The sequence below is a fragment of the Bidens hawaiensis genome, unplaced genomic scaffold, assembly GCF_021521415.1.
Source record: "Bidens hawaiensis isolate Kalapana, Puna unplaced genomic scaffold, B.hawaiensis_p1.1 tig00003649_1, whole genome shotgun sequence".
Classification (NCBI taxonomy): domain Eukaryota; kingdom Viridiplantae; phylum Streptophyta; class Magnoliopsida; order Asterales; family Asteraceae; genus Bidens; species Bidens hawaiensis.
In genome coordinates this window covers 2,285,415-2,296,980 of record NW_027491208.1, presented here as the reverse complement: position 1 = coordinate 2,296,980, position 11,566 = coordinate 2,285,415, and the positions used below count along the sequence as shown (strand labels likewise).

The 11,566-nt window shown below is 33.8% G+C and overlaps 1 long non-coding RNA gene across 1 annotated transcript; it reads right to left on the bottom strand.

The window, feature by feature from the left end:
* Window positions 1–2,579: 2,579 nt before the first annotated feature.
* LOC143623956 (uncharacterized) lies at window positions 2,580–10,127 on the bottom strand. Its single transcript, XR_013152000.1, has 3 exons — window positions 10,111–10,127; window positions 2,736–2,824; window positions 2,580–2,639 (listed from the first exon to the last, which is right to left on the bottom strand). It is a non-coding gene; the product is annotated as an uncharacterized LOC143623956 (long non-coding RNA).
* Between the last annotated feature and the right edge of the window lie 1,439 nt (window positions 10,128–11,566).

Below are 11,566 nucleotides of genomic sequence, written 5' to 3'. Positions count from 1 at the left end.
AAATTTAGTTGTTGTCCATATAAAAATCAGTTTTTTGGTTTTTAAGTAAGATCATACAAATTATTTTTTTATATTTTAATTTGAATTAAAATCTTGTTGTTAATAGATCTGTAAGAGTATTATTCCGATAGATAATACTTCTATAGATTTCATTAATATCCGAGGTCACTAGTTTAACCTTATCTATATGATAGATTGGTCTCAACTTTTCATAAACACATTATGATAAACAAAATCAAAAAGACCAAAATAATTTTGACTCATAGATTGGTTCTAAAAGTCGATGTGCCAATAATGTTACTAAGGAATATGGATTAGAATAACGGTTTGTGTGATGGAACTAGATTGCGAGTAATTAATTTGGGTAGGCGTTTTGTTGTAGTAAAAGTTATTTCAGGTACTAATACTGGTTGTCTCACTTATATAATTCGTTGCGGTCTAACACCTTCAGATAAGAAACTTTCGTTTAAATTGAAAATAAGGTAGTTTTTTCTAGTTGTAGTCTGTTTTGCAATGACCATTAACAAAAGTCAAGGTCAATCTCTAGCAAGAGTTGAGATATATCACAAAAACTCGATGTTTACACATAGACAATTCTATGTAGCTTTATCAAGAGGGAAGAGTGGTGTTAAAATTATTATATTAGACAAGGAAGACAAAGTTACAAATAAAGAATAAATCTGGTTTATAAGGAAGTCTTTTTAGTAGCTTATGAATTTTACATTTTTAACTTTTGATTATGTTTTCAAATATTGTAGTTTGAATGTTTTTGGTTTATCTTTGTATTTCACAATCACTGGTTTTTGTACCAATATTATTTACAACTTAAAGTATGTTATCGTCCCGAATAACATATAACAGCTTATTTTGTCTTTTCAAATGACACGTGTTTGTTTGAAAATTTCAATATTTTCACCCGTGTCGTACACGGGTTAATAACCTAGTCATTATACATTCGATTTCATAGGATGCTACCGTATGTCTTGTGCGAAACTTTGAAAGTGACAATATATGAAACAATAAAGCTTTTATAAATAATGCACAAAAACACTTTGAAAATGACATGAATTATATAAATACACCACACATAAAAGTAAAATATATTTAAAATGTTGATATAGATTATATATAATATTTATAAACAATGGGCTCAAAATATTCACTTAAGTCTTTTAATTACCTTTCACTACCGATTTAATATCGCTGTTAACTTGGTTGTAATATTTGCTCATGGCACATGATTAGGTAAAATGCTAATGAAATGTTTTTTTTAATCCGGTAATCCATCAAATATTTCATTAGAGTTCTATAGTTCAGTGTATATTTTATTTTTATTTTGTTGAAATATTAATTCTGTTTATAATATTATGTACTATATAAGATTCTATAAAAAACAAAGTTGGTTCATATAAACGTTAAATTTGATTTTTATCCTGTTTCTGTGGCCACAACCTCTCACTCTCGTGATCTCATCCTTTTTTCAAACAAAATTAATATTTCAAATAAGGAAAAATTCTCTAAATAAGCGTTTATGAAAATGTTTTTCAGGGTTTAAGTGTCATTTGCAAGACATTCCCAAAATAGATGATATAAACTAGTCGTGACGAGTAGTTTATGATTACACACGAGTAGTTTGTAAAACCAGTTAAAACTTGCCACGTGCCCTTAAACTAACCGTAACGAGCAGGTTCACTAATTATTTACTCGTCAAGACTAAATAAGTTTCATGCCTCGTAATCAACGCCCACGGGTAATTCATAAGTCCTTTGGTCGCGACAACTAGTTTACCCCGTTTACATTCTCTAGACGATTAGTTTATTAGTAGTTAATTCGCCACGACTAGTTTAACCTTACAATTTACTCGCCGCGACTAAAGAACTTATGAATTACTCATGGGCATTGATTACGACGCATAAAACTTATTTAGTCGTGAAGAGTAAATGGTTAGTAAATATGCTCGTTACGGTTAGTTTAAAGACACGTGTCAAGTTTTAATTGGTTATACAAACTACTCGTCACGACTAGATTATAATAACTATTTTAGTATTTTTTTGCAAATGACACTTAAAACCTGAAAAATATTTTCATAAACACTTATTTTGGGAATTTTCCGTTCAAATAATTGGTTCACATGATCATGAGTGGGGTAAACTGTAAAACACTTGTGGCTTAAGGAAACACAATTTTTATAATCTATATTATGCTTGTATATAATAAAAGAACAAACTTTGTCCTATTGCATTTAACATTGCAACTAGGTTTTAAAACCCGCGTTTATGTCTAGTAAATAGCGCCGCGTTGAGGCGGTATCGTTGCCTGACCCATTCAAGCAATTTGGCGCGTTTCATTTCTAAAAACTTTAGTTTTACCCAAAGATTAGGGCGATCATATCCACCATAGTTGACAACAAAGATATGTAGTTATCTACCATAGCATTAGTTACAGGACTAACACAACACAATTTCAAAAGAAACGAATAGCCGAATGCTATTTACCAAAAATAAAATACTGTCATGTGTAAATAGCATTGCAAAAAGATTCAAGAATCATAATCTAAACTAGTCCAATATCTTCTTATATCATCCCACTTATATGACCTTGCTTCCATGCCACCACTTGTGCAACATCAGCCCTCATAACTACAACAACATATAGGTAATCAGTTTAAAATATATACTTAAAACCCATATACACTACTACACAGAAAAGTAGTAATAAAATATGTCATGTTTTACCTTTAAATCTCGCTCCAGCCGAAGTCAGATGCTCAGCTTCATCAAGATGACGTAGACTAATGTGTTGCCAACAGCAAAATAGCTCCAACCTGTGGAGCAACAGCTAACATAAGCATGCAACAAATGGTCTAAAATGAGTAAAATGACTAAACTACTTGTAAATTTATATGTATGGTTTGTCGACCCAAATCAAAGTATAAAACGGGCTGAGCATGACTCGCTTCCTTTGGCTAGAAAAAAATCTAAATGACTAAATAAACCCTAAAGTATATCTATTCAGTTCGTTTGACCCAAGTGGCCAAGTCAGTATATAAAAGCATGGGTTTAGACTTAAACTTCTTGTTTGGATATCCTGTTTGTTCCCAAACACAAAATAAATATCTTTTTTCAAGTACATGAGGTCATACAGGGTGAGTTATCCATTGCCCACTGGTGAATCACTTGAGCCTATTACGTTTTCGGTTCAAGTGAGCTAGTGTATTTAAGTACTCAACTGGAAGTGCAGGAACTAAACGTTTAACCACATAGTTTAGGTTGTATGTTGATAAAAGAAATGGAAATAGCTATATACACCATTAAAAAGTAATTCTCATAAAAAAAGCATATCTAAAAAACTCTCCATAATGAATAACCACCAAAGTATCATTAGATGAAAGTTATTTTCAGAAAAAAAGTGACCCAAAAATACCCTTTCAGTAAAAAAAAATTAAATTTTTATTAAAAAATGGAGTGTCAAATTATGCACGCTTTGAGTAAGTTAACAAATTTAAGATTCTTTTTTCAGTTCATCAGTTTGGTAATTCGAATTTTTTCTTGGTTATGAGCCAGTTTCAGTTGACTCAGTTTTTAAGAAATTTCACCTAAAACGAATTGCATACTTTTCAATATCATCATTCAAGCAATGGGCCAAATAACATACCAAAACCAATTTTTGCAATGATAATGGTTGAGCTGAAAAACCCATCCAGATCTGCATTTAATAGTATTCCTTGCTACCTGCATCCCATCAAACAAAATAATTAAAATATGTTCATCGAACATTTTAACTATGTAAATGTTAGATTTAATCCCTCCAAGTTAGAGTCTAGGGTTAGTTATGTAAATATGTCATAGTATATTTTAGTTAGTTTTAATATTTATGTATTATAGAAGGGTTGAAGTTGTAATTAGTATTAAGATCAACAAACATGAACGTCTATATATACCTTCATATCAATAAAGAATTCATACCTTTTGCAACTGTTATCTTCTTATTTTCTTGATCGATCATATCTATATTCTTTATCTTGGGCAACAATTGGTATCAGAGCCATCTTTATTGCTCTCAATTGAAATCAATTGCCGAAAATTTTTTTTTGATTCGATTTGGTTTCTACAAATTGTTTGTGGAATTCTTTGAGGCGTCAACAGATGAATCGAAATCAAATCCATTCAAATCGTGATTCACATTCATTGTGATATTTTCTAAATTGTTTAGAAAACTTTAACGATTGAAACATCGGTTCTTACAAGAATCTTTGTGATTTTTATTTGCTGTTTATATCAATTAACCAGATTGTTGATATTTATTGCAATCATTTATTGAATTCGAATTGAAAACAACTTTTGTTATCTGTTCGCTGTATTGGAAATAAGGCTTTAAAAGCCATTAAAGTTGATTGTTGTGTTGTACGCAGGGAACAAAAAAATGGGGCACCCATACACCCCTAATTTAAAGTTTGTTTAATCAAAGGTTTGAGATTTAACCAACCAATTGTTGGTTGTGTTTCTGTTCTACGAAAATTAAGAAAGGGGGCTGCACCACTTTCTTTTCCACGGTCAAGGGAAAGAAACCCCAAACATATGATTATTATTTTTTGACAAAAAAGTACCTATTTTGAAATACATTATTTGATATCGAAAACCGAAATATTGATTGTTGAAATCATTGGTTATAAAGCTAATAAAGATTTACTCTTTATTTAGAAATCATTTTGGTAAAATTAAACCCGAAATCAGATCGTTGGAATCTGTTACTGTAGTGGTTTAATCATATACGAATAAGGATTCGTTATTTATTTTTGAACCGAGTTTTGTTGTAAACTTTTGAAGTCGGTTCTTATAAGCTTAAGAGGTTAAACTTAATTATCCAAAACCTTATTTATACTTTGTGTATAATTTATACTTTGTGTATAATAATTATTATTCTCTCTAAAGAAAACCATGTCGGAAGATCCAAAGGATAATAATGCTATTGTAACGCATAAAGAACCGGGATCATCATATTCGAATTTCCAATGCCCTATGTTAAAATCAACTAACTATACAACATGGGCAATTCGAATGAAGACAATGCTAGATGCAAATGGCCTCTGGGAGATGCTAGAACCCGATGAAAAAACAATAATAGATGTCAACAAAGACAAATATACTATTGCCTACTTGTTTCAAACGTTACCCGAAGATTTACTCCTACAAGTTGTAGACTGTAAAACTGCAAGAGAGGTGTGGGATTCATTATAAACCAGACATATTGGTGCAACGCAAGTGCAAGAAGCACGGTTGCAAAGCATTAAGTCTGAGTTTGATAAATTACAAATGAAAGATGACGAGACTATTGATTCTTTCACATTGAGACTAACAAATGTTGTTAGTAAAGCAACTAGTTTTGGTGAAAAGATTGATCAGACCACGCTAGTAAGGAAAATCTTAACCTCAATGCCCGATAGGTTTTTGCATATAATTGCTTCGATTGAGCAATTTACTGATTTAAAGCAAGTAACCGTGGACGATATTATCGGGAGGCTTAAAACCTATGAGGAAAGGATTAAATCCAAAAGAGGAGTTGTGACCGAAACTCAGGATAAACTCTTGTTCACACACCATGACAAGAATGAGGGTCATGGGAAAAATTTTGGAAATCATGAACCGAAGAGGTTCAATGCATCACGAAAGAATTGGCATGATGGCAAGGGAAAACATGTTGATAAGGATGAAAAATCATCTCAACATTCCCATTACAATAAACGTAAGAAAACTCAAAGAGATTTGAGTAAGGTTAAGTGCTATAAATGCAAGCAGCGTGGGCATTATGCCAACACGTGTCCTCAAAGGGATCAAACACATGATCAATCTAACTTAGTGGAAGAGGACGAAGAACCCACGTTGTCGATGGCAGTTCTTAGTGAACATACGGCCACAAATGAAAGCCTATGGTACTTAGACAATGGTGCAAGTAACCATATGACTGGTAATAGAAATCATTTCAAAGAACTAGACGAAAAGATCTCCGGACGAGTTCGTTTTGGTGATGGTTCGTTTGTAGATATTAAAGGGCGAGGCTCAATTCTGTTGGAATGTAAAAATAAGGAACAGAGAATTATATCTCATGTTTACTACATTCCAAATTTGAAAAGCAATATTCTGAGCCTCGGACAATTAACAGAAAACGGCTTTAAAGTTCTATTGGAACATGACTCTTTATTTCTATATGATCATAATCAAACATTGCTTATGAAAGTCACGCTCAAAGAATAGACTTTACAATATCAATCTGAAAATTGGTGAACCCATTTGTTTATTGTCCAAATTAGATGAAGAGGCGTGGCTGTGGCATGCTCGGTTGGGTCATCTAAACTTTGATGCAATAAAGTCAATGACTCATAAAAACTTGATTCAAGGGATTCCTCGTATTAATCATGCAAGTCAAGTTTGTGACGCATGTCTCTTGGGAAAGCACATTAGAGCCCCATTCCCGAACCAAGCAAAGTTTAAATCTGTTAAACCATTAGACTTGGTTTATGGAGACCTTTGTGGTCCTATATCACCACCTACTTATTCTGAAAAGAAATATATTTTCTTACTTGTAGACGATTGTACTCGTTACATGTGGGTATATTTCTTAACTTCTAAAGATCAGTCTTTTGAAGTCTTTAGAGAATTTAAAAGGATGGTGGAAAACGAGGTTGGAACAAAATTAAAAATGTTAAGAACTGATAGAGGAGGAGAGTTCACATCGAGTGAATTCCATCAGTTATGTAAAGATAATGGTATAGCCAGGAAACTTACAGCACCCTATTCGCCACAACAGAATGGTGTGGTTGAACGTAGAAACAGAACTATGTTATCTACTACGCGTAGCATAATGAAGGCTATGTCAATGCCTCAAAACTTTTGGGGTGAAGCTGTAAGGCATACCATATACGTTTTAAACTGAATCCCAACTAAAGCACTAACGAATGCTACACCTTTTGAAGCGTTAAAAGGTAGAAAACCAAACCTAAAACATTTAAGGGTTTTCGGGTGTGTAGCATATGCTAAGGTACCATCAAATCATCTTGCCAAATTAGATGATAGAAGTGTTAAGATGGTATATTTGGGAATTGAGGAAGGATCAAAAGCATATATACTTTATGATCCCAATACTAAACGAATTTTCATCAGTCGAGATGTAAAATTCTTGGAAAAGGATTCATGGAATTGGAAAGAGTACATGAATGAAGTTGGTAGTGAGGAACCTGAATGGGTAGACTTCATTGTTGAGGATAACTTTAATGAAGTTCCTCAATAAAACAATGAAACAATCCTGGTGACTCGAGAGGATGAATATACGAAAGATAATGACCAAGAATATGAAGAACCATTATCTCCTAATTCTCCTAGCAATCCTGTCACACCTCCAACATACGTTTATGAGCCAAATTCAGCCGAGGTTGCTAAATATAGACCAATTATTGATAGCTCATTAGATTATTTCGATCATATACCATTGAGAGGTTTTAAACCTTTAGGAGATGTGTACAAAAGGTCCAAAAAGGTTAACACTGATGTTAACGAACTTTTTCAGGCTGAAGAAGAACCTCATAATTACAAGGAGGCATCCAAGGACAAGAAATGGATTGAGGCTATGCAAGCTGATATAGACTCAATCAACAAGAATAATACTTTGAAATTGACCAAATTACCCAATGATCATAAGGCAATTGGCCTAAAATGGGTATTCAAGACCAAAAGAGATGCGAGCGGGGAAATAATAAAGCATAAGGCTCGTTTGGTAGCCAAAGGCTATGTACAACAGCATGGTATAGACTTTGATGAAGTCTTTGCTCCTGTAGCCCGCATAGAGACGGTTCGTCTCATTTTAGCTTTGCAGCTTATAATGGATGGGAAATACATCACCTTGATGTAAAATCCGCATTCCTACATGGCGAACTGGAGGAAGAAGTCTATGTTTCACAACCCGAAGGATTTGTGAAAACACAAGATGCAGGAAAGGTCTACAAACTTTCCAAAACATTATACGGACTTAGACAAGCGCCACGTGCATGGAATGTGAAACTTGATCACACTTTAAAATCACTTGATTTTAAGAAATGTACATTGGAACATGCAGTCTATACGAAGAAAAGCAAAAGTTCTACTTTGCTTGTTGGAGTCTATGTTGATGATCTAATAATAACTGGATCTTCAAAGAAAGAAATAGACTCGTTCAAATCTCAAATGGAAGAAAAATTTGAGATGAGTGACCTTGGGTTATTGGCTTACTATCTTGGTATAGAAGTTACCCAATCAGGGGGTGAAATATCTATCAAGCAAGCTGGTTACATTACAAAGATTCTAAAGAATGCTGGAATGTTGGATAGTAATGAAACCAAAATCCCTATGAACCCTGGTACACTCTTGACTAAAACCAAAGGTGGAAATTTGGTTGATCCCACTGAATATAGAAGTCTAATTGGATGCTTAAGGTATCTACTTCATACTAGACCAGATTTGTCATATTAAGTTGGTTTACTCGGTAGGTTTATGCAAGAACCTAAATAACACCATTTCAAAGCCATTCATCAAGTTCTACGTTATATCAAAGGCACTAAAGACTTCGGTATAACTTATAAGAGGAATGGAGGATGTAAAATAACTAGTTATAGTGATAGTAGTTATGGTGTTAATACTGAAGAAGGAAAAGGCACTACGGGGATAGTGTTCTATTTTGGGAATTCTCCCATAACTTGGTGCACACAAAAGCAACAAACTATGGCACTCTCTTCATGTGAATCTAAATTCATGGCTGCAACGGTTGCAGCATGTCAAGCACTATGGCTAAAGAGACTACTAAGTGAACTCACCAGATGGAAAGAAGAAAATATTACTCTATATGTCGACAACATATCCGCTATAGCGCTGATGAAGAACCCGGTGTTTCATGGAAGAAGTAAGCACATTGACACCCGTTATCACTTCATAAGGGAATGTGTCGAAGACAATCACATCACTGTTGAACACATAAGTGGAGAACTTCAAAGAGTGGACATCTTAACAAAAGCATTGGCAAGGATAAAGTTTGCTACAATGAGGAAACTGCTCGGTGTTGAAGACTTACTTGTTCGTGATTAAGGGGGTGAATGTTAGATTTAATCCCTCCAAGTTAGAGTCTAGGGTTAGTTATGTAAATATGTCATAGTATGTTTTAGTTAGTTTTAATATTTATGTATTGTAGAAGGGTTGAAGTCGTAATTAGTATTAAGATCAACAAACATGAACGTCTATATATACCTTCATATCAATAAAGAATTCATACCTTTTGCAATTGTTATCTTCTTATTTTCTTGATCGATCATATCTATTTTCTTTATCTTGGGCAACAGTAAATTAGAGCCTAGGCTCAGAAAACCATCACATCATTTCTAAAACCCAAATGGACAGAGACGCATTTCATCGAACACCTCAGGGGCACCGCATCTAGTATCACAATACATGCAAGGCTCTGCACGTTGTTAGCAATATATGTTGCCAGCATAATGTAAGTTCATGAAAACACAGATAATGTAAGTTCACTGTCTGCATGAGGCTCAGGTCCGCACAATGGCTGCAACATCCGTTGCATGCCTAAAAGCGGAGCATCAACACAGCCATAAAGCAATCTGCTATAGCCCATCAACTAAACGTGTACGTTCCTCCAAACAAAGACATTTAAGTAAAGTACAAACATAGATAAAGAAGGTCAAAAAATAGCTACACGCATGTCAAAGCTCAGGAACCCGTCATAGCTTCGGCGGCGGCCACAAATGGAAAAGAGAAAATCGGAAGAAACAATATAGCCAAGCACAAAACAAAATGATCAGCCTCATACAATACCAAAGGAAACACCACAACCAGTAACTTATAAGGCATAATGTATTAAACATTCCATATTTAGGGCTAACTACATCAGTTCAGAAGATCAGATAGAAAACAATCACATCAGTTCTAGGGTTTCTGCAATTCAGGGTTTTAACGGCCCGCTGAATTTGAAGTAAAACAACGCATAAACATAAAAAATAAGCTTTAAAGTAAACCAACTGACAAATTAATGTTTCATAAAAAAAACTGACAAATTAAATTATCAAAAGAAAATTACCAGAAAGCCGTCAAACGGTTCGATTCCGGTTAGATGTCCGTTGATAAAACAATTCAAATAAGCATTAGGTCTCAAAGAAAAATTAAGAGAAATTAGGGCTAGAAGAAAAAAGACATACCGGTGAGAGGTAAGGATGCTTCCTCCTCGTCATTACCTTCGTCATCATCAAACTATGCCTCACAACCATCGGTTCATTGATGAAGAGAGAAAAGAGGATTTAATTTCTGTCTCAAGTTTTCTTTATAATTAGAGGAATTGGTTGAGACTTGATATGCAGAAGACGCGTGGAGTGTTGTTAGGAATGCACGCAAAACAAAAATAATATTTTAGAGAGAGAATAGGAGATGCTATACAATATAAGAAGCCAAGTGTACAACCAGCAGTCAAGAGTTGCAAATTAATATATGGTATAATATGGCGCTCCCATTTTTGATATGGAAAAGACCGTGTCCCCTTTCTTTTGCTTTCGGTTATCATTTATCAGCTGTTAAATGAACCAATCGGAGGGTTTCTACCACTTATTCATGCAATTTACGCTTAAAATCAAACCCAATTCAATGTATTTAGGTGCATTTGTGATTAGAATGCTGAGTTATAAGAGAGACAAGAGGGAGTATAGGAAATCCTTATTCATTTGGTATGTTGTAAGGGAAAATTAGAGACAAAATGATGAAATACAATGATTAAAATGATGAAATACAATGACCGAAAGGGAATAAAATGAATATAGTAAATGATGTGGCATGCATTAACATATTTTGCATTCGTGATGGTCTTATAATCACGTTAATCATAGGCAAAATTACATCCTAAATCTTTTTTTAATTTATTTTTAAAAACACAAAAATAAGCAGCTTAACAACTATACATTTATTTAAATATGAAGAGTGCATAATTCAAATAAAAAACATCAAAATCAGGAAAAGATAAATAACTGGAAAGAAAAAATAAATGGATTGATGGATACAAAAAGATGGATTATTTAATATATATATGTATATATATATATATCTTTTACTATATATAATAGATATTGGAGAGGTCCATGGCGTTATAGCATAGTGGCATAATGGTGGTGGGATAAGGCTTAGGGACCATAAGGTCCTAGGTTCGAATCCCACAAGGGAGGTTTTCCCAAGATTTATTGGGTTTCCTCCTGAATTGGTGGTTAGGCATTATTGCATAGTGGAGATGGATATGATTGCTTGGTTCTGCTGGTGACACGATGATACTCCAGTGATCCGTGAGTGATACTAATTTTCCGTTCAAAAGAAAAATAGATATTAAAGAGAGGATATTAAATGTTGAAAATTTTAAGAGTTGTATAAAGAAGTAGGCCCAACGTACAACCCTTATTGCATAAAAAGCTTTTAAGGTTGAAACTCATAAGCACGATTTGAACTGGGCGCCTATTTCTATCGCTTTCTTACATCTCAAAAACCACGTCTAACTTTCT